Source organism: Gambusia affinis, linkage group LG06 (genome assembly GCF_019740435.1).
Source record: "Gambusia affinis linkage group LG06, SWU_Gaff_1.0, whole genome shotgun sequence".
Taxonomy (NCBI): domain Eukaryota; kingdom Metazoa; phylum Chordata; class Actinopteri; order Cyprinodontiformes; family Poeciliidae; genus Gambusia; species Gambusia affinis.
The window spans coordinates 8,977,437-9,000,973 of NC_057873.1; the positions used below are offsets into that span (position 1 = coordinate 8,977,437).

The 23,537-nt window shown below is 37.7% G+C and overlaps 1 protein-coding gene across 2 annotated transcripts in view; it reads right to left on the reverse strand.

Annotated features, from left to right (window-relative positions):
* Positions 1 to 23,337, reverse strand: part of pik3cb (phosphatidylinositol-4,5-bisphosphate 3-kinase, catalytic subunit beta) — a 55,758-nt gene extending 32,421 nt beyond the window's left edge. The window contains exons 1-2 of one of the 2 annotated variants that reach the window (XM_044119164.1): positions 23,038 to 23,337; positions 9,702 to 9,781 (exon numbers count right to left, since the gene is read on the reverse strand). The gene's annotated coding sequence lies outside the window, so the exon portion shown is untranslated. Of the gene's footprint in view, positions 1 to 4,974; positions 5,086 to 9,701; positions 9,782 to 23,037 lie in introns of those variants that run through there. The other variant, XM_044119165.1, reaches the window with a different exon arrangement.
* Between the last annotated feature and the right edge of the window lie 200 nt (positions 23,338 to 23,537).

Genomic DNA, 23,537 nt, shown 5'->3' on the forward strand with positions numbered 1-23,537 from the left:
AAATCAGACATATAATTATTGGCCTCAGAATACTATTATTTGAAACAATCTTCTGGTATTATTACAGTCTGCCCTGACCAAAGCAAACTGTTCTAGTTAATGTCTCACTAGTCTAGCACACTCCCCATTTTTACATTTGTAATGGTAGGACAGTGAAGGTTATTTGTGGCATTTCCTGTCCAGAAAACAGGCGGGAAACACGACTTCAAATTATTCACAAAAATGTCTATTCACAAGTTCTTCTGGAGAGGGCATCTAAAATATTCAAAGAAAAAACAGGTTGGGAAGCTAAACACCACAATGATACCCAACTGGCATTGGCTGGCATTTGCAAAGCTGTCAATCCAGAAGAAGCATTTATTTTCCTTGGCACCAATTGGTTGAACCCCCAATAGTGGAAATAAGGAAGACTGTAGACATTAGGTTTTGAAGTTCTGCTAAGGGCATATGAAGGTATATTTGCTGTCTGACCTATTAAAAACAAACATTACGTGTTTCTTACCCCTGGGTATACCTGAGGTCCACTGTTCCAATAATAAGTGTTACAATAATAAATCTACTCAACTTAAAAATTGGATTTAATGGAGATTACACTACACAAGTACATAATTTTTAAGGATTTCAACAAATCCTAAATATGCGAGCTGAGTAGATCAACAGAAAAATATCTGTTGATTTTAATGGTACACTGAGAATCTTTCAAGTAAAAAACATAAAACAGAATAAAATGAATCAGAACCATATTTTCACACCTTTTTGGCAGGTTGTGCCACCCCCACCACTAGTCTTGTTTCGCTTTCAACCACTAGTGGTATGAAATGAAACTTTTCTCACGCCACAATTAAACAGTTTATTCTCAACTTCACACATCCATTTCATGCATAAACAGCTTCATCTAAAACGTCACACAAGAGGAAAAGCCAGTCATACAGGCAGCAGGTGCTCATTCCACACAAAGACATGTCTTTTATGCTGATAACCCCCTAATTCCATACATGCCCACATCAGGTAAGTGAGAACATAAGCATATCTGAAAGCATAATAATCAGTTGAATCCTGTGTCTGTTGTGCTGGTGGATGAATAAGCGGTCAGCTGAGGTTTGTGCGTTCAGCGGTGGGAGTGTGTGTAGATGTGAGTCATCTGTCTTGGAAAACTATTGCTCACTGTATTTAGGAGTGTATGTAGGTGGTGGCTGAAAAGAGTAAACATGCCGTCATAATGGTCAGTTTAACACCAGCAACTAGTCGCAGTCACCGACATGTTTCGCAAGTTCAAATATGAATATATGCGTTTCCACAAGTTTAACAAAAAACCTACTTACCATATTACATTATCTTTCATTCTTTAGATTTTCCATGCAAAATTTTTTTTTTTTTTTTTTTTTTAAAAACAAGACGAAATTTCCATCATCATTGCAAACAAAATCTAGGATTTCACACATTATGAATGGAGTGAAAGAAGGGTCCAAGAATGTGTGTATGTTTGTAAAAAACAACAACAGAAAAAACAACAAAGAAAAACAACGTCCAGGCAGAGGCTGTATGACAAACCCCTTGGCCTCAATTCTCAGACAGGAAACAATGGCACCAATCAGGAAGTTAGTGACAAACAGTCACCAGGGAAAATTTCCCCAACTTGCCATTCTTAAGTAAAAAAAAGCTTGATCCAAATAAAAGCCATGACTCTTTAATTTTAGTTTTTTCTCAGCATGATTTACTCCATACTCAAAGTCATGTGGATGTCTGATGGATAAACATATCTTTGCAAATCTAAAACACATGAAAGTGTTGAAATTTAAAAGGTAAAGGTAAAAATGAAAGGTCAGAGATAAAAGGAAGGTCTTTTGGCTTTTTCTACTGCAATATTTCTTAGGAATACTTTCAAAAACAGGACCTAAAAACTATGACTTCCATTATTTCTGCATTAAATTAAATGAAAAATAAAATAATCTAGGTTAAATTAAATAAGAATTGAACATAAACAAAAAATATACGTTAATATTTTCTATATTCTCTAGAAATAAAGTAGTCTGGATTGTAAGTTTACAGGTATCTGCTGTAGAGAAGTAGCTATTTTGATACAACTTTTGATACACAGATTTATTTATTCATTAACATCTCAGCTGTTGAATGTTCGAGAGTTGCTTTTAAAAAAAATTTTGTTGTATTTTATTTGTGCACAATGACATTAAAAGAAATTATAATTCTGAAAATGGATGTTTGAATACTTACTTTTAATATGTATTCCTATTGCAATATCAGTTCTAGAAAACATTGGGATAACATTTAAGCTTATATTGATGTTACTTGTTAGAGATAGTCATTTGGTTGTAAGAGACTACTGTTGCATAGTGACAAATATAAAGTGAGTAGTCACAAGCATAAAACGATGGAAAGCAAAAACATTTTTTTTCTTCATGACTGTACACAGTTAGGCTAATATTATTTCACAACACTATAACAATAAGGGTAGGAGAAAGAGAAAACAGCTTGAGTCAACTTGCAACATCCCATTTACGCTGTAGCATTGCAGTTCTGTTTAAGAGATTATCCAAGTTTTCAAGCAACTTCCTCTTGCATTACAGTAAAGACGGTTACTGAAAGCGTACTTCAAAAGAGACCATGCCTGGTCCAACGTTAATCCACTGTGACACTCATTTCATCTGAGCCAGACAGGCACTGTTACAGCACAGGCAAGAAGCTGAAAGACCAGATCTAAACAAAGCTCCATCTTCTTTAATAATCCTCTCTGAGAAACCTCATTTGACAGAGATGGACTTCAAAGTGCATATATCCGTGACATCATGTCCGCTCAGCAGATTGTACCGTCTTAAAAGCTTGCTACTGTCACAGAGGAACTATGTGCTGCTTGACTTCAAATCATGTAACAGGATGACTAGACTATTCGATAAGTAAAGGAGAGGATGATCTGGAAAGGCATTAATGATCATTCTGATAAAGCTAACCAGAAGATGTTATTGTTGCAAATTACTTGTATTGAAGTGTAGCAAAGGGAAGGTGGTGCTGGAAATTGGAAACTGTATTGGTGGTGGTGAAAGGTTCAAAGGTAGTCGGGCATTTCAACTTCAATCCTTTTCATTTCAGGGTTGTGTAAAAGTCTGTAAAAGGACAAGAAAGCTTCAAAGTGCTTCATGCGCAGGTAGCCAGTTCCAAAGTTACAAGTGTGTAGCCCAGAAATAAAAATGTGACCCTAATATAGTAGTCTTTTTTACATCCTCCTTCACATGTTAGTCACTGCCTTAAGCTCCATTTTAAAACCTTAGACATTTTCACAGGACTCTTGCAATAATGGAAAACACCTACAGTGAGACACTAATGACAGATGTCACATTGTGACAGTGTTATGTCACCTAGAAGAAATCCATAAAATGCACACTCGTCTAGCACGTCTGAAAAAAGAGAACATGGCAGCTTTCAGTATGTGAAGTCAGTTTCCAAGGAACTGTTTCTGCTCAGTGCAACCCCTTTAAATACTACAGAATGTTTAAACTTTCCATAATGCAAACATGACACCAGGTCATTTACAGACAGATTTGGGTACCGTTAGAAACTTCAAATACATTTTATTGTTGAATCTTATATGTATATAATCTAGTCACTTTTTGGGCAAGAAGAAAGTCGAGGTTTAAAAAGCTAGTTTTGAAAGTAATAACCCTTCAATTATTTCACTCCTCTGGTTTAAATCCAAGAGAAAGTTCTGCAGAGAGCAGAGTTTGATGAGGGATTGCCCTCCCTCACCTGTTTCTGGGCAGTACCACCCAGGTCACTCATTTCCCTGGTAAACAACAAACAGCCTGCAGTGGGACAACACTGCAGGGCAGCAATAACATTCTGCTATAAAACAGGTGCAGTAGGTTGAGAAAACAACTGAGAGGTCTGTACAGATAAAGTTTTATCAGTTATTTCTATATATACATCTGACTGACGATACAGCTACAGTCCTCATGTATAGCAGCTGAGAAGAACTTTGCTTCAGTGTAAAACAAAGTAACACATTTTACTCTGCAATTTCATTGCTGTTCTATTTGATCATGTAAAGCGAAAGCAAAAACGGTTGATTTTCCGCTTTAGAACTATGGCGTTCTATTGTAAATATAGTACTTACTAGAATTTAGCCGAGATCTTCCCTGCTCTCAGTCACAGAGTTTTTCTTTGAGCTGGTCAGATCAGAGACCGAAAACTGCAACAGCAGTCTTATCCTCATTGTGAACATAATTTTAAACATTTAGATTATAAGGAAAAACCTAAATCTGTTAGATGTGTTTAATATTTCATTGATCTAACAGCTTCACAAGCCATGTTCAAGAAAAAAATGACCATTTTTCAAAATTGTGTACACCAAATGCATAATGTATAATTAATTTTATCTTCTGGTTCTGAATGTAGTTTTTTAACTAATCAAATCTGCAAGTGTGATGTTCCATAGAGCATGATTCACTTCACAGATACCAGTGAGGAGAAACATTGAAACAACATGCAGCATCAACATGAATCTCTCCACGACTTCAACTTTCAGGATTTTCACACCTCCTTCACGGAGGAAGGTGAAAACAAGGGACTGGAAGATGATTCAGGAGAACGGAAAGTCTCTTATAAAGAATGTTTGGAGGGCAGATGAAAGGTATAAAGTAGCAACCACCACAGAAAAGAGCTAAAAATAAAAGGAAGAAAAGAAATAAATGTCTAAAATTGTGATACAATGTGTGACTGTGAAGTGTGGAGCCGAGTGGGCCATGTGTCCACAATAAGCCTCTGTATTTTGGAAAGAGTGTGTGCATGTTGGTCTGTGTATGTGCGTGCCATCAAGGCCAGTCCCGTGCCCTGCACAAACACTGCCCTTGTGCTGCCCTTGCCCTGCCAGCTTGGCCTTACAGACAAACGCACACAGAGACACAGAGAAAGGGGAAAAATAAAAAACACCAAACAGCGGCTGGGAGGGAGTGCTGGGCTCACATGGGGATGCTCATGTTCTCCGCTGTGGGATCTGCAGCTTCAGGCGGCTCCCTCACACCTTCAACAGCTCCCGCATATGTAAAAACACAGTCAAATGGGTCAAAGTCTAAAAATATGTTGCTTTATTAGACTACAAGTAGATGAAACTCAGCATTACAGTATCTTCTTGCGTAGAATATTGAAAAGAGTGGCATGCCTATGAAGTCTACATCTTGGAGAACCACCTTTTACTGCAGTTTCTGCTGCAGCTCTTCTCTACCAGCTTTGTCTATTCTGCTTTGCAAGATAATTCAAGCTCTATCTAGCTGGATGGAGTGTGACTGAATACTAATTTTTAAGCCATGTCACAAATATGTCTTAATTAAACAGGTTTGTACTTTAACTACACCCACTGCAATGCATGAACATATCCTGGTGTTAGCCATTTTAGTGCTCATTTCGAGTCATTTTTCTCATGCAAGATGAACCTCCAAAGTCTTAAGAAATTTGCATTCTCTAACAGGTTTTCTTCAGTAAAATGGCCTTTATTTACTTCCACATAACTTCCCATTAACCTTTTTCAAACTGCCCCACAACAGACTGGCCTCTCGCTCAAAACATTAGCTGGAGAGAGGCACCAGCACCCCTCCTGATCCCACTAGGGACAAGAATGTACAGAAAATGGATGGATTGAAACTGCCCCACAACATGAAGGAACCTTACAGTACAGAGTTGGATGCTACTTACTTGTTTTAAAGTTCTATGCTCCTTAATAGATAAAACCAAATGCCTTCAAAAAAAAGTTGAAATGCCTTCCATATATGCAAGTGATTGATGTTTCGTAAGATCAATAATACATTTTTTTTATTTCAATATGTTATTTCAACCCCAATTATTAGCTAGCTTCTGAAGGCAGTTGGTTGAAGTGGTATTTATTTGGGGGGTAAATGAATGAAGGATGCTACTATAATACATACTTTATTTTAGTCCAAAATTCAAACTAAATATATTAAAAGTTGTGGTTGTAGCATGTTAGAAATGAAAAATAAAGCAAAACCTCTGGAGGTATGAATAGTTTTACAAGGCAGCACACGCTAGTTGAAAGCAGGTAAACATAGCTGATATTTGAGATAGCTGCTCTGAAGAACTGGACACTATGCAAACTCTTCTCACAATCACAAGATTATTCAAATTAAGCCCATATTTGTACTCCTATTACAAGGAAGAGGAGGCTTTGCAGCTATGGAACACATATATGCAAAATTCACCAAGCTAATCTGATTCTGTGAAAGTGGGGATGAGGAAATACAAATACAGGTATATCTGAAGGTTTTCTAAAAAGTTGGCTCCAAGTACCTTTGACTTCAAAAACAGTCTCTTTGTGACAGAAGTAGATACTTCCTTGTTGCTTCATTCTAAAAACAGTGTTATTTGAATAGCTGGAGTGCTTAGGCATAAGCTCCATCCATCTTCCACATCCATTAGAAGAAAACAAAAAACATAGACAGGACTTGGTGCAAAGAGCACTTTCTACTTGAAACAACTGCATTGTACACAGACAGCTGTTCAGAGGGGAACAACAAGAAAAAAGCCATTATTCCACAAGAGACAATGCCTTTTTTCCCTCTCCATCTTTTACAAACCCTGACAAAGAGGAAACATTGAATACCTATTATTGGAATGTGGCTACGGTACTTTTTTACTGACAATATTTTTCCATTGAAGCTGCTCATGAGGAGATGAACATCTTGTGACAAAATCCACCAAAAGAATGAACATAAATACATCCTAACACCTGCCACATTTGTCATATGGCTTGCTATGATCACACACTAAAATCAACATGACATCTACTTGAGTTTGACAATTTCTAAAAACAAAAGACTGCTATAAATTTAAAGTGGATCCTTTTACGGACGACTTAGTCAGATGCAACATATATTTTCATAACATATTTTTTGACTGATGCATTCAATATTCATTCATTCAATATTCATTGAAGCATATTGATGAATGAGCAAATCATGGTTGAAGAGCTTGAAAATGTTTTAATCAAATTCTAGACTTTTCCACACTGCATAGAAATCCTCTAAAAGACAAACTAAATCACAAATGACAAATCCATTCTCGTTACGTCAAGAAAAAAAAAAAAAAACCATTAGAATTTCGCTCTTTTCTAAATCAACCATAAAGGTATGAAGTAAATACAAATCCTGTCCCTCACAGGACATCAGAAATAAACTTCCTGGTTATTAATGTGTGCAAGCATTCAAGGAAATAGTAGCTGCTTAATGCAAACTAGAAAAAGCCCAAACAGACTCAAAGAGCCATTTCCTCTACTTGATTTGCATGGTGCTAATAAAACAAAGTTGTGGTTACATTTCCAATGTCCAACATAGGGAAGCAGATCATCAATGCACTTCAGTTAATTGCACGATAAAAGGGGAGATAAAAGGATTGCCTCCTGCATTAACATGTTTCAATGCACATTTCTGCTGCTGAAACTTAATAAATGGTATACATTTACAAGAAAACCGACAAAACAACACAGCATCACAGCCAGAGCAAGTAAATGCAACACGATCAGGGTTTTGAATACATCTTCTTATTCAAAACACTGCAGAAACTGTGAAAGAGAAATATATCGCAAAAAGCTGTGTTTGTATAGATAAGGGTAAGGCAGGCTTTGAATAACTGAATTATAATCTGGATACTTCAAAAGAAGGATGTTTGAAAATAAATATCACACAGAACCTTCACAAGAGCAGAGGCTTTGACTGAATCATGACAGAGCGGAAGGACTGAAAAGAAATGGACAAAAATAACAGCAAGAAGTTCTGAATGCAGCAGAGATGGATCCCACACACTGAAATCTCAGTAGTGGTGTCCTGGCATCTTGGCAAGATGTTGTTTATCCTCTGTACAAACAAATGGGCCACGCATTGGCACTGAAGGACACACGTCTGGAAACGCAAGGAATTTATTGGCTTCAGCAGTCATTCTGCTGCAGAGGTGAGTGGAAATACATTCCTGCAGTAAATGACATTGTGACATCTGTCGCTTCCAAGTCGCATACACTCTCCTATCTAGCCAAGATGAAAGACTTTGAACACACCACTCTGCAGGTTTCTGTACAACTCATGATGCAAAAAAAAAAAACTAATGTTCCCTACAATGAGCAGAATAGTGCATGTTTTTTTGGGCAGTCTACATAAAATAAGGCATACATATGGTAAACGGCCTCAGTTTGCATCTATAATTAGTTTATGGCAGCACAGCTTGTTCCATTCTCTGGCTACAAACATAGCAAAGTCTATTCTATGCTATAATACTTCAGGTAGTGAAGTCGATGCTATAAAGATAATGCCAACCAACAAACGGGCTGAAGGGCAGGGTTTCCTAGGATTGTGTTAGTGTAAGGGTTATGACTGCTCCGTTTTCATGCAAGCAAATGAAACAACACTTATAAAGGTTATTTCTGTTGAAGGCAGGAAGCAAATGTGACCTCCATTTAGTTTTACAGTCTAAATAATTAAACCTGTATGGCTGCATTCATTTCGGTTTCTCTGCAGCAGCAACAAAACAATGTCGGAGGAGCGATCAGTGGCGGAAGACAGAGCAGCATAAATAATTGGATCAAGCTATTTTCCCACATGCGAGTAGGAGTGCAGGAGGAGGGGAGGTAAACAGAGCGCAGGTGGGAGGCATCTGTACTGATTATTGGTGGTTATTGGCCACCTGCGCTGACAGAGAGAACAAAATGTGGTTATTATCTTGACAGCTGTCAAAGCTGCTCTCACTGCACCACATATAGAAAGTCTGAAACTTTACCAATTGTTTATTGTGAAAGGAGAAGAGCATAAATGTAGAATATACATCTGCAAAGCTAAGCTGAGTTTCTGTTTGTATGCCTTCTTTCGGCAGAAATATTTTTCATTTTGATGAATTTGGTAAGATGTTAAATTACCTATATAAGTGTAAAATTAGAGTTATAAAAAACATTGAATCATTAAACAACTTCAAATATTCTTACAATGCAGCTAATAAATGCCACTCAGTTAAATTTACCCTCATTACACTTAATATCAGAGCACCACAGTGCTGTATGCTCAGGCCCTTCCCCAACTTGCACAAAGATGTAAACCAATTGGACCTAAACAATATATCATGACTATGTAGTCCTTTGTAATATTGACATAACAAAGGACTGTGTGGAGAGCAATAACCACTGACTAATCATATTCAAATATCAGGTATTTTGCATCCCAGTATAATATTAGGTATCTGGACATTGCCTTACAGCTTTAAATATCCACACCTGACACAAAAGATAGTGTACAAGATGATAAAGGTAAGTGCTGCATTTATAGCAACTGATGCTGTCATAGTAATATTCACCAATTTCACCATTGAAAGATTTTCCAGTACCGCTCAACACCACAATACATCCAGGAATCCAGCGTCATCAACTTTGCTAAGTTTTATTGTGACAAGGATGCATCAGCATTGGCTGTAATCCTGCAAAACTAACTCAAAAATATAATGTGCTGAGAAACTTCCACACATTCCCTATCTGTCAGGACAACGCCTACTCTCCCAGATTCCAGCTAAGCTAGCACTCAGTTCTACTTTTTCTACTTTTGCACTGTACCACACAGGCACACACACCCTCCCCTGCAGCATTGTATGCAAAATAGGTCAAGATAACTACAAGAACCAGCCTGCTCGCACACAGACAGATGTTTTACCTGCCGTTTCCTAGAGTCACTTATTTCCTGCGCCTCCGCTCCTCTCCGGGGCCGTCTGGATAGATTCTGGGACACTGCATCTGATGGATGAGGAGGCAAAACACAAGGAATGTTAGAAAAAGAGGAGGGGGAAACAAACCAAAGGGACACAAACAGAGCAGGACATGTGGGGAAAGTACGAGCTGAGCACAAATAATGAATACCTGATTAGGTCTGTGATCCCAGCTGCCCCAAAAGAAGAGATAAGTCAACAGAATACCCCCCTCCAGACTCCTTACAGACACCTAATCATCCTTTGCTATCTAGACCATAGTGGAGACACCTTCAGAAATTGGAAGATGGACTATTAGCTCTGTAAACATCCTGATGTTACGTTTTATTATTTAAACAGCTGAGTCTCAAACTATAACATTTGTAAAACTGTATGTGAAAATTTGTTGCAATATTTTGAGACTTTCAATGGAAGATTTGTTTGAGAAGTATTTTCAATACTTTTAGCCTTGTAATACTGATTCACACTGTAAAGTCATTGGACGCACCAAAAACAGGACTTTATGAAACAGATGGAGGTGGAAGTGTGAGTCATAACTAAAAGTTTTGAATTATTTTAGCAGTCAAAATGAAAGTCTGACTCGAACCCTGTGCTCAATTGTGAGACCTGTGATGAGCAAATCTTTTGAGAGGAACTAGGATTTAACATTTAAAATGGTACTTTATGAAAAGCTAAGAAGGATTTAAAATTTTGTAATGGAACAGAATTGAAAAACTAGATGGTCTGACTTTCTTGAGGAGCCTGTGAACTTCATGCCAGACCCACGACCAGTTTACAGAGGGAATACAAATATAGATCATGCTTGTTGTTCTGAGCCTTCCCTCAACTGGCCCTGTGGTTTGTCCACATTAAGATTTCATATTTCTATCTCTTATACCCTCTTCCAGTGAAAGCATCAACACAACATCAATTCTCATCTTCGTAGTTGGTCTATCAGCCTGTGATCAAAATTTTTCCTGATCTTTTTTTTTATTTTTATTTTTTATTTATTTATGATTTTCAAGAATAAACAGGCAAATTAGAGGACAAAACAACAAGGATTTCTTACAACTGTTGGCAAAACAAAAAAACTAACCAGAGTCATCAAAACAAAAGTTCACAGAACAGAACAATCAAAACACAGTCACCAACAAAGGGTCTGGTAATGAGGATAAAATAAATGTACATCAGATTGTAGAATGTTAGTGAGCATGAGACAGAGACCAAGCAAGTAAGAGACATTTCTGAGGACATTGAATCAAACAGCACCATGGAATATGGAATAACAAGAGATTTTGAAAACAAGTTATAAACACAATAAACATGTGATTTCGGTAAATGAGTAAAATAAATTATTAGAAAAACAGGTCCAGATGCAGACGACAGTTATTTTAGCCTATTATTTTTATGTATCTATTGAAAGGACACAAAACATCCAGGAACTTATGATGATTGTCAGACAAAGAATATCGAATCTCCTCAAGATAGACACAGGACACCATATCATTAAGCCATTTCTTAAAACAAAAACTCAGGGAATTAAAGGATTTCCATTCCCGTTAATATTCACATCTCATTTGCTACCACTAACCAAACATTAGAGACTGTTGTAGATAACATGGGAAGAGCAAGAGAGGATTTAGAGCAACCCAAAATGATCAAATGCCTATCCAGACAGAGAGGCTTGTCATAAGCGTTGCTATAAAATTCAAAAATCTTGCACCAGAAGTCCATTAGTTTAGGACAGGAACAAAACATGTGACCCAGGGTCCAAAATTTTTCCTGATCTTTAGGTGATATTTAGGATATTGTTTTTTTTTCCTGTTGCAAAAACTACAATAAACATAACACACAGACTGATTACCCAGTAAACTTCCTGTTTTCAGACAGTGGTTAATGCTCTATCTTTGTTTATCTTAAAGGCACTCACGAGAATAACTGGAAAAGCCTAGTGGTAACACAGTTACCATTAATGTTGGTAATGCTAACTGCAAAAATAAGATGTGAACCCGTAAAATGTAAAGTGAGTCCTCTTTTTGCCTGTCAATTTGACATGTTTGAATGTAAATATGGTTGAAGTCTGGATTTTATTTCGGTGGGTACATCTGCCCAGTAACCTAGAGGATTTTATTGTAAAAGTGATGGACAGACACAAATTGTGATTTCATTTTGCAATAAACATTTTGTTAAAATACTTCAATTTTCAATGCAGAGATCAGAAGTGGATCCAAATCTCTGTTTGGTGCATTTCTTAAGACACAATGAGGCTTATGTGCACTAGAATGCTGACTTTGGTTAAAGTAAGAACAACAAAGTCCTTAATAACAAGAGTATGGTAAAAGTGTAGCCAGAGTTCCACAGGATATGTCAATTAATAACTTGGAAAACTCAAATTAAAGGTTTGTGTCAGTTAATATTCACTTCTCATTTCTGAAAGACTAAATGGAAAAGGTAGTATGAAGATAAACTTTACACATGACGACACAGGACATGACCTACAGAAAGTACTTTATGAAACAATGCCCAGGGCAGTCCATAACCCCCAGCAGGAATTTCTGCTGGTAGTTCAAAGAGCCAGTGGTACCAAAATCAAGATTTGACCCAAGAGATATGGAAAACAAATATACCCTGGGCAAAAAACTACAAGCTGAAGACATGCAACACACAGACTGATTGAGGCCAGTAAACTTCCTGTTTTCCCCCAGTGGTTAGGATGCTCTATCTTTGTTTATCAGGGTGTGACACAGAGAGACTCACGAGAATAACTGGAAAGAGCCTAGTGGTAAAAGAGGTTTCATGTACAAGTGTGAGGCTATGCTGTGAAGAAAGAAGAGGAAAATTTCACAGAAGAAGGCAGGTTTTACCAAGAAAATATCAAGGAAAATAATTAATGTTTGCTTCACACACAGCTACAGCGGAGCAACACATAGGGTGAGCAATTCCAGGAAGTGTGTTGTTTTAACAAGGATAAAACCTCCAGCCAGAGATGGTCAATGTTTAACTGCTTCAAAGACATTGTCAAGCTGGAACTGATGATCAAAGGTACATTATTGAGACATTGACAATATTTTTGGCATACTGTTGTTGGCTTTTGTTTCAGTACAGTGAGTTGAGAAAATTATTGAATGCTCATAGTTAAATGCCCTAATGTCATTGTAGCATCATCACATCTGCTTATACGGGTCAGGTTGGGGGATTTTATTGCCTTCTAAGTGTGTGTCATTTATTAATTATTATTATTATGATAAAATGTCTTACAATCAACTAATTTCTATATTTAGCATCTTGATTGTGAAACTCTACTTCAAGTGTGAGCATTAATGGCAGTGAGAATGACCATGATTTGATATCAAATCTCTTCACTTAGCATAGATAAGATTATGTACCTGATGTTTGTTTAAAATAGCATTTAATCAACAACAACAAAAAACTTAAAAATTCCATGTTAGGTAACAGTAGTAGGAAAACAACAAATAGAGCATTAATTAATAATGCCTCATGACATTTTGACGCCTTCATTCAAATGTCTGTCACCATCATTAGTAGCAAATACCAAAGTGAGTCTTATTTTTCTATGGTCTTTTCTCTTCCACCATGTAACCTCACACTCAGTACTAACACCCTTCCCTTCCTCCATCCTCCACCCATCCTCTGCTTCAAGAATGTAAAGAATGCACAATCCTAAAATGACTGAAGGTTCGTTGCTGCCCAAGACTCAGACAGCTCCTTACTTTAGAGGCTCTTATCAGAGAATGTGCACTGCTTTTTATGGCATAGATCATGTGGGAAACTGATGTTTTAGTTAGCTAATGTTAGGCTATAAAAGGCCATGGAGTGATGATTTTGTCAACAGGTGACTTTATTTGAGCCCTGAGGCTTGCACAATAACATGGCCTAGGACATCTTCCTGCATGAAACTACACCATTGTCACCTTCATTTAACTTCCAAAGAGAACCTCAGGGACAACTCAGAAATTCTACAATATGGTTGTTTGTATGGACATAGAAGTTAATCAAGATCTACTTGTAGAAAATCAACCTAAACATGTTTCCTCATCTTGAAATAGGATGAGATGCAAGATAAGATGTACAGTTAGCCTGATGAGTTTGAACTTGCAGAAGGCAACGTGTTCATACACATATTTCTTACATCTCCAAACCAAACGTGGCCATTGCATTTTCACTGTGCATCACCGCTGGCTCGCCACAAACAAAAGGTGTGGTGTTTATAACCCTCCATCACTGAAAACCACGAGTATGTCACACACAGATGAGTATTACTGTTGGAAAATCTGAAGTTTTTACACGAAAGCTCTAGATCTGTGAAAATCCAAGTCTTTACCTACTTTTTCTTTCCCTTCTCTTTATTTAGCTACTAGCTTCAGCCTCTATTTATAGCTGCTATTGTAAAGCTTCCCTTCAGTGGGTGGTGTGCAAGCATTGCTGCGTGTGTACTCCAAGGTTTTTCTACCTTGCTGTAAATCAGTCACCATTCAGCTGCATGACTGATCAAAGGTCCCGGGATATGCTACAGGTGATCAGACAGAACAGGTGCACCAGCACTACTGCACATAAACCCTCCAAAACATTTCAAGGCCAGTCAGGGGTCATACACTTTACTGTACAAAAAAGAAACAAAAGAAATGAGGAACAGGCAGAAAAACTGCTCCTTGATACAACATCATCAGAACAGCAGGAAAATGACAACATACTTTGTCAGCTGAATGCATTTCAACAAAAGGTAACAATCCCAATGTGTTTTGTGATCTGACATTAGATAGGACACAAATAAGTACAGGCTGAATACTTTACCACTGATGCATTCACAGGGAAGTCTTCCATTGAAGTCAGAAGGTTAAATAGTTCCAAACTACTGCAGAACAAATGCATTTTTTGCAGTTAAAGGTCCTTCTACGGTAAAAGGAGAAGGTTTGCCAGTTTGCTAATTCTCAAACCATCAAAATCCCATCATTGAAGGAGAATATTCTCAAATCTAAAACTCTCCAGACAATTTTCAATCTACCATCAATTTAAACCGGAGGAATTAGCTTGTGCTGGACAACTTGCATTGGAATAAACCAGAACACTTCTGGAATGAATGTCCTTTGAAGATAAGAGAACAAAGTGGAGATGTTGAACTATAATCTCACACTAAACTAAACAATACATCAGTACAAATATCTAATCTCAGCTGTCAAGCAGAGTGACGGACATGTTAAGATGTGGTTTTCTTTTGCAACCACTGCAATTTTTTAAATGCCACCAAGACTATAATGAACTCTACTGTGTAGCAATGCATTGTATTGCATTTTAATTGTCTATTTTGTCACTAAACAATTGAGAATTAAGACTTATTTACTTTCCACTACATTTACATACATGCTAATCAGAGAAAACCTGAAGAAACTGGAATGTTTAAAGTATTCACAGAAGTCAGATTAAATTCTGGATCCATTTGAATGATTTTAACATCAAATTTGTTTTAAGTATAAGCTACCAAATGAGACATCCTCTACAACATTAAAAGACATCCCTTTTCAGATAATGGTTAATATTTTAGATAAACCTTGAAAAAAAAGAGAAGAAAAAAGGAGGAAAACCATCTTTATCCAAAGGAGGGTGGGATCGAGTTGTCTCCTGTGGGAACAATAAACCTTTAGCAGTAAACACTAAATGTTTTATTCTCAACCTATTTTATCTGTCCTACCCTTTTAATTTGTTCTTAGAAAGCATAAAACAGAGAATTTATAAGAATAAGACTGGATATAATGAGACCGCTCATTTCAGCAGAGCATATGTCTTTGTTTTCCATTCCAAATCTCAGCTATGTGCATCAGGGGTTTTGTCAACATCAGGAGTACATTTGTGTGGTGTGAGGATATTCTTGTTTTTTCAGGAACTGTCACAGAGCCTGATGACTTTCTAGGAGAAGATAAACAATCTTCCATGAGGAATACTAAGAAAACATTTATCAAAAGTTACACCGCATTGAAAATCAATTTTAACCCTTAAATTTTTCATCTAATTTAGTTCCCATTGAGTCAGTACTCTGTAGAACATTCTGTCTGTGCATTTAAAGTTGCAGGGGCTCTGGAATAATGCCTCAACCAGTGCTGCCAAGATCATTGAAGTTGGAGTCTGAACATAATTTTTAATAATTATCACAGATTTTCAATTAGATTTTGGTCTTTACTTTGACTAGGTAATAAAAACTCGTGAATAAGATTTCATAAACTTCCAGTATCTTTAGAAGCAGGATGGAGCTGTTAGAAGCTACAAATCATTTCTGATCAGTTTCCCTGTTCCAGATGAAGAAACTGATCCCCCACAGCATGATGCTGACACCACAATGTTTCACCAGGGTACAAACTGTAATTACTGATAAGGTTAAGGCACATGTCAGCTTTTAATTAGGGTTTAAAAATAATTCATAGACAATGCACCTATTTGGTTTCACTTCACTTTTAAAAAAGTTATCACAAAAGAACCACAAAAAATGTGTCGAGATTTTATGACAAAATGTAAAAGGAACAGCTTTTCAAGAAACTGGAGATTTAAGATTTTGTAACCCAATAAAAACCCTCAGCAGAGCCTGTAAAACCTACGGGGTTCCTTTATGGGAATCAGTTTTATCACACATTTATAACATGTACTAATCAAAAAGATGAAGTACTTTAGACTGTTTCACACTCCAAATGCCACTGTCCTTTTCTATATGTGCAAAGTGCACACAGAGACGCATAGAGACGCACATTATCACAATAAAACATTGTGGAACGTCCACTGAAATTTGTAATGGGAGATGTGCTGGATGACATGCATTTTTACTGTATTAGTTTTTTCTGGGATGTCTTATGTGAAGTTGCAAATATTTACTGTAAGAATTTTGGTACATAAGCTGATGTTCATAGTGTCACCAACTTGCACCAGGGTCTTGATGCAAACTTACAGATGTTTTCTCTCCTTAGGGCCTTGTCTACTGCTGTGGTTCTGCTGTCGTTTACAAGCCCTTGCTCAACTTCCCACTAGTCATCTTCCAGCTACTAAATCTTAACTCTCATCACGGCTTTATCCAAATTTCTATTATGGGTCTAGCATTCAGACAGATGAACCACAGAGTGTCATGCATCTGCTAATAATCGAGTCAGCGTTTTTCACACCTTTGCACCAGAGCCACGGCACACAGTACATCAACACGAGGCTGCATCACACAGAGCAGCCTGAAGCGCCTCATCCTGGATGAGTCTGTACTTCCTATTAAAATAACTGGCTGAAGAGATTTCAACGATAAGGGTTTTCTATTGCTTGAAATCTGAATTCCCTTTAAGAACACACCAGAGGGAGAATGTTCACAGGGTGTGAATTCATTTCATATAATTTGCTATTCAGATAACACAACACATTTCTACCCAAACGTCAGCAATCACGTCTAGTTCAGATTCCCATAAAGGGACTCGTGGAGTTGCACACTTCACTGTACCTTCTCTGTATATTACACTTCCTACCGTTTTCCTGGCATTCCTCGGCAGGTCTCAGCCTGCTGTGTAGCAATTCCAGCGGACTGCTCTTCCTTCTTGGTCGGTGGCATTCCTTGCTTAGGTACTTTCCATCCACCTGCATTAATCATGCTCTGTCCTTGACTTGCACTTGGTAAAACTAAATGCCTTACATAATGAATCCAATCATGAAAGAAATCAAGAAAAAGCTATAACTAGCCTGACAGAAACACAAAGACATGTACCGCCTGCCTTGCACTGTGTTCTTTGAAAGAATGTTATGCAAGTCTCCTAATGTACGAGAAGGGGATTACTTTTAAAGTGTAACAGCAGGAAGTGTGAGTTACTAAGAAAACAAAAGGGTGGAGAGAAACACAGCGACATAAGAAAAGAAGGAAGACCAAGATGGCAGCAGCAGTAAGTCGTCTTTATACTGAGAAGCTATGCAAAGCATGCAATTGAAATGACAAAGTCTAAAAAACATGAACTGAACCTTGCAAAAGCATTAATACCGCTTGAAACATCTCGCATTTTACCATAGACCTCATATTTTTGAAAGAAAATGTGCAAGTTCTGATGACAGCAAATTATATATTATTATAACAAGGAAGAGAAAGGATGCATGCATTTTTAGAACCGTTTAAATAAAACGTGCAGAATTGTAGAAGCATCTCTATAGTTGCAAGTTTTTTAAAAGGTATGTCTCAAACAGCATTGCATAGTCACAGGTAGACATTTTTATCCAGTTTCATTTATTTCTATAGTAAGTATTGCCACAGGCTTTTAATTGACGAATTATTCTACATTTGCCAGACTCTCAGGTCTGTCACCAGCTTTCCAGTTGTCGGCCAAAACGTTTTAAGGGGACTCCCATTACAAAATAGGTGACCTCTGAGGTGTATCAGAGTAAGAGCCAATGAACACAAATTTGTTCCACTTTATAATTATGAACTACTCTGTGTTGTAAAGTAGTAAACATTAAATCTTAATGAAATATTTGAAAAACTTCAAGTGGTAGGAAAATTTGCAAAAGATTATGAATTATATATGTGGAAAAAAATACTTCATTCAACAACATTCTTTTAAGATTCAAGTTTGAAAACAGTTGATGTTGAAATAATGTTCAGACACTCTGCTTAAAGACAAACTGGGAGAAATTCAAGGCAAACGACGAGAATCGACCAGATCTTCTCTGGTGATTTCCTGTCACCAGAGATGCAACAGGAAATATTGCATTCATCAACAAAACACTGACACAACTGTAAAAAACAAACTGCAATGGAAAACAGTGGTGAAGCATGTTTGTCATGTTAACCACTAATGGTATGTTATTAAGTGATGACAGGAGAGGCTTTGTTGTCATGATGATGACCTTCTCACAACAAGGAGGTCATCAGAGGTCAGGTAGCATTTCAGGTATTTGGAAATCTCACAGATTCCAGCAGCTAAAGCTTTTCATACTCTTCAACCATTAGAGTGTAAAAACAACACTTTCACCATAGAGCCAATGTATTAAACTGCACATTTATGCTTTCCTTTAAGATGAAAAACCACAGAACACATGAAGTTAAAGTTAAGCCAAAAGCAAGCTCTCTATACTTCATCAGTAAACATTGTGGGGTATTTGTTACAGATTTTTGACACAATACACAAAACTACAACTTTTTTGTTTTGTTTTTATATATAAATACTTTTGGTTAGAGTTCTGCTTTTATTGGAGCCCAGTTTCTCAGAGGGGGCCTGCTTTGGGACTAAATCTAGCTCGGGGTAAATTGCTGCATTGTTGGCTGATGACTGCAGAGTGACCTCAGTTAGTCTTATCAGAGTTCTCCAACTTTACCTTAGAGGGGACCTGCAAGCAGGGCCCTCCTCACACAGGACAGGACGGAGCGTGGCCCAGAGTAAACACTGAATAAAGCGAGTGATCTAGCAAACCCCTGTCACGTTGGCCGACAAAAATAAAATGTTCTGCAAACAACAACAACTGTAGCATCTGTAGCATCCTGAGCTAATTATTCAAGCACACAAACAAACAAAAAACAACAACAAAAATCAGTCAACATTTCATTTCTAAGGAGATTTCCCAACTATAATTCCTGATTAGCTAACCTACAAACTTGAAATCCAGACTAAGAGTTTTAAAGAAGCTGTGACTAAAGAAGGGCATGACTTATCATGTAGGCAGCAGCTGATTGACCATTTTTATTATATGAGACAGCCTCCCTTGAGGGTGGAAGATCAGTAGCTTTTCCGAAGAAAAACAACAGAAAACATGCTGACAGAAGTAAAAGCAGCCAGCATAGTTCTAGTATAGTAGTATCATCTCATACCAACAGAAATAAAAAATCCAGTCTTTAATTTGAGTAATTTGTGTTTTAAAAAAAAATAAATAATCCAATCTTAAGATACAAGAGTTGTTAAATTGTTGGTACAAGTTACAACAGATTTCTGGCAGTGAGTCTTGGTCCTCCGCTCTCTTCAGCTTAATGTCATTTTGACCATTTGTTTTGGATAATTATCCTAATAAAAAAAGACAACAAACAGCAAGTTTTCTTTTTGTAGCCACAATCCACCAAAATTTGTTTAAAATCTTCTTTTATTTCAAAGAGTGCATTCCCTCATGCATGCTAAGAAGCTTTCTAGAGGACTTGAACCAAGAAATAACCCTACAGTATTCCACATTCTCCACTGTACTAAACTGAAGGCATGAAGTGGTTTTCCAAGTGCCATTGTATTATTTTACGTCAAACTCGTGAAGTGTTTGTTACCAAAAAACCCCAACCATATTCTGTTCTGTTTAAGACAAACAATTCTCCATGTGAGAACTATGCTACTGCAAAAGGATTCATTCGACCCACATTTACCAAGAATATAAACAAATATGACTGACAAAATAATGGGGAGAATCTGAAAATGCTTGAGCTGGTCAACTATAAATCATGATCCGTTTAAACTGGTGCACTGTGAAACAAAATTCCTGCAACTCAACTTCAACTGAAGTACATGGTCAGTCACTAAATCTTCTCCTTCTCTCAACAAAGCATTTACTTTTCCATGAGGATTGTAATATTTATATTTATCCCATGCAAGTATCTTCAAAGAGTTGTTGTGGATAGTGATGCTGTGGCAGGAAGAATTTCCAGTAGCAGTCAGTATTACAACAAATCTGAAGAGCCCTCTGATTGAAGGCTGTTGCTGCATGACAGTCATGAGATGCTAACAGCTCATTTTCAAGGTAGCAGAGATGATTTGCCACAGTAGTATTTATGGTTGGCATGCTCTGTTAATTCACATCATTTGTCTTTTCCGCTCCTCTTTAAGCATCTGTCTGGTTGTATGGTTAAGAGACAGGGATATGATCCATGCCCAAAATGATCAATGGAAAAGATGGTTTGACCTTCCTCCTTCTGTCTCTGCTTATGGTTGATCTGAAAATCCAAACAACTTGTAATCACAAGCAGCAGGTAGGCAAGTTGTAAATAAATCTAGAGAACTCTAGAAACCTAGAAAAAGCTTCTCTAACCAAAAATGGAAAAACCAACAATAATTATAACTAGTTGTAATGTCTGTCAAACATGATGGGTGTGGTTGTGTGGCATATGAGAAGTACTGTTCAGTGATAAAGAGACGGCTGACATAAGGAGCAGGAGCGCTGAAGATAACTCAAGCACTCTTCCTGATCAGACTCAGTCAGATGCTTCAAGCTAATCAATAATGCTGATAACCATGTAGCATCAATTGAACATGATATGGTTGACAAGTTCAGTTTATTTTTTTAACTGCTTTCAGTTTAACAGAGACTCAATATGGTATTTGTTATTGAATTGTTAGCTTTATGGCCATAAATAGGTTTAACAGTATACAATGGATGCAGTCTTAAAACATCAGCTTGCAGCACTTTGGCCCGTCTTTAACTGTGCCTACCTTTCCAGCCACTACCCAGCTTCCCTGTTTCTGCTGAAAAAAAAAGCAAACCCAAAGAATGACACCATCAGCACCATGTTTTACCCTGTTTAGGGTGATATGTCACTGTCCAGACCTGTCCTTTTACTGGGCAGCCATGTCGTGATAGCTTAATGTTTGTGCCAGACTTTTTATTTTGGGTTGATTCATTCATCAGCTCTCCAAGGACAAATAAGGCTGAGGATATTGTTTTGAAACAAAGCTCTGCGTTAAACTTTTCGGTAACTTTATCCCTTAAATACCTGGTGTGCTCCAGGTAAGACTAGTACCTGCCTAGTCTTACCTGGCGGAGATGCCTAACGCCTTTGCTGGTGCCAATTCTGATAGTCATCAGCTAGAAGTCAGCCTCCTGATGTTTCAATCTTTTAATTAAATTACACACAATGGACTAAATTATTAATCATGAGATTGGTTGCCCTATTTTATTTGGGGGGTCTCAAAGTAAAAGAGGAACTATAGAAATGAATGCCACACTTAAATTTGACTTGTTCATTTTCAGGACTGTTGTTAATTTTCTTTCTTTTTTTTTTTGAAGAGACATCTTCAACGTCTGGTATTGGATGCTGACTCCTAATCCCAGAAAAGTTTAAAAGGAGGTTTCCTGGATGCAGAGAAGGACCAACAAACAGAGAGAGAAGGAGGAAGTTCAGTCTATCTCTTCCATCAATCATAATGCGGATAATATACCCAACTTCGTTTTGACTTTTGATTTAATGAGGAGCCGCAAAAAACAAACGAGGTGGATTAGCAGTGTCTGCCAACAGCTGATTAGGTCATTCAGGGCATGTTGATATTTCGTCTCTGCTGCCCAGTGTTAGCATGTCATGACAGCAATGAGACTGTCATGCAACAAGTATTCAGTCAGAGGCTTTTTAAGATTTGTTGTAGGACTGACTGCTACTGGAGAGTCTTCTTGCCCACAGTATCATCATCCCCAATATCTTTGAAGATATTTGAACGATAGGAGTTATGGCAACTTTTAATTTTCAAATGGGATGAATAAAGATTATTTTTAAACTCCATTAAAACTATTAATCATAACGCATAAGTTTGAGGTTACAATGTGTAAACATGTTCAATATGAATACCTATCCAGAGCCTGTAAACTCTAATAGTTTTCACAGTACTGCACCCTGAACAAATGAAAGGAAAGCTGAAGGTCAAAATTATTATTGCATAGAAGCTGACTACATGATTAGTCTGTGGTTTCACATCTCTTTTTGGGACACTACCGTCTGTTCATTTCACAACAATAAGTGGACACAGCGTCTTCAATGACAGCTGATGAGAAGCTACAACTTCTTTCGTTTCAATCTCGCAATGAAACGTGCGTGAATCCCTCTCCATATAAATAAAACCTCCAATGGATTATGAAAACGTGAGGAAATAAACCCCGTTAGTCTCTGTGTCCACTTTGGTTGGTGCATAATCACTGAGGAATGCTACATTCCGTTCTCATGTGAAGGGAGCGCTGAACAAACTGGGCTCAGGAACCTAATGAGTTTGTTGTTGACATTCTTTGAAACTAAAGTCAATCGAACCACTAAACTAAGCTGCTCAGCCCTAACACAACAAGATTGAAAATATTATGGATGCACCAGTAGCTCTGTGAAAATATTAGTTTATCAGCAGTTTATTTACCACAAAACCTAGAAGCTCCTCCAATGTCTAATTAGGACACGCAAGTTATAAACTATCTTTATGTAAAGGAATTTATGGAAGTTTGATGGAATTTAAATTTCCCCCAGATTAAAGAAAAGTGAACCCTACATTAATTTCTAAATGTAGAGAGTCTACTGAAATGCACAAGGTGTAAACCCGCCAGTTAGAGAAACTTCAGTCCTACCTTCATTCACTGCGGTCAGCTTGTGGAAGAATGTGCCGGTGGCTCAAAGTTAAATGTCGTTGCTGTATCCTCTCCGTGAAGAAATGTGTCGTTCAAAGGAAAAGGCGCCTGGGTGACAGACTTTTAGGCGGCTCGAAGGTGTCTCTCCACCGGGATGCGGAGCTTCGCATGTGGAGAGCGTCGCGGTGCGCGTCAGCTTCCTGTTTGTTTCGCAAGGTGAGCGGCCTCCACACAGCCTCTGTGTCCCTCTGCCAGCCCCCAACTCCACTCCTCCCCACCCCCACAACCTCTCTTTGTCAAGTCCCGGCAGGAAGAGCACGGCCAGACATCCGCTACAATCCCCAAGAATAAAAGCCCCACGATATACGACAGACAGACAGATAGATTACATTATATTGCCTCAAATTATTGGTTTCCCATAGCATTTGAGCAATTGTAACATAAACCTACTATCTTCTCCAGATGTTCTTTCTTAGTCTCTTCTAATCACATTATAGTGA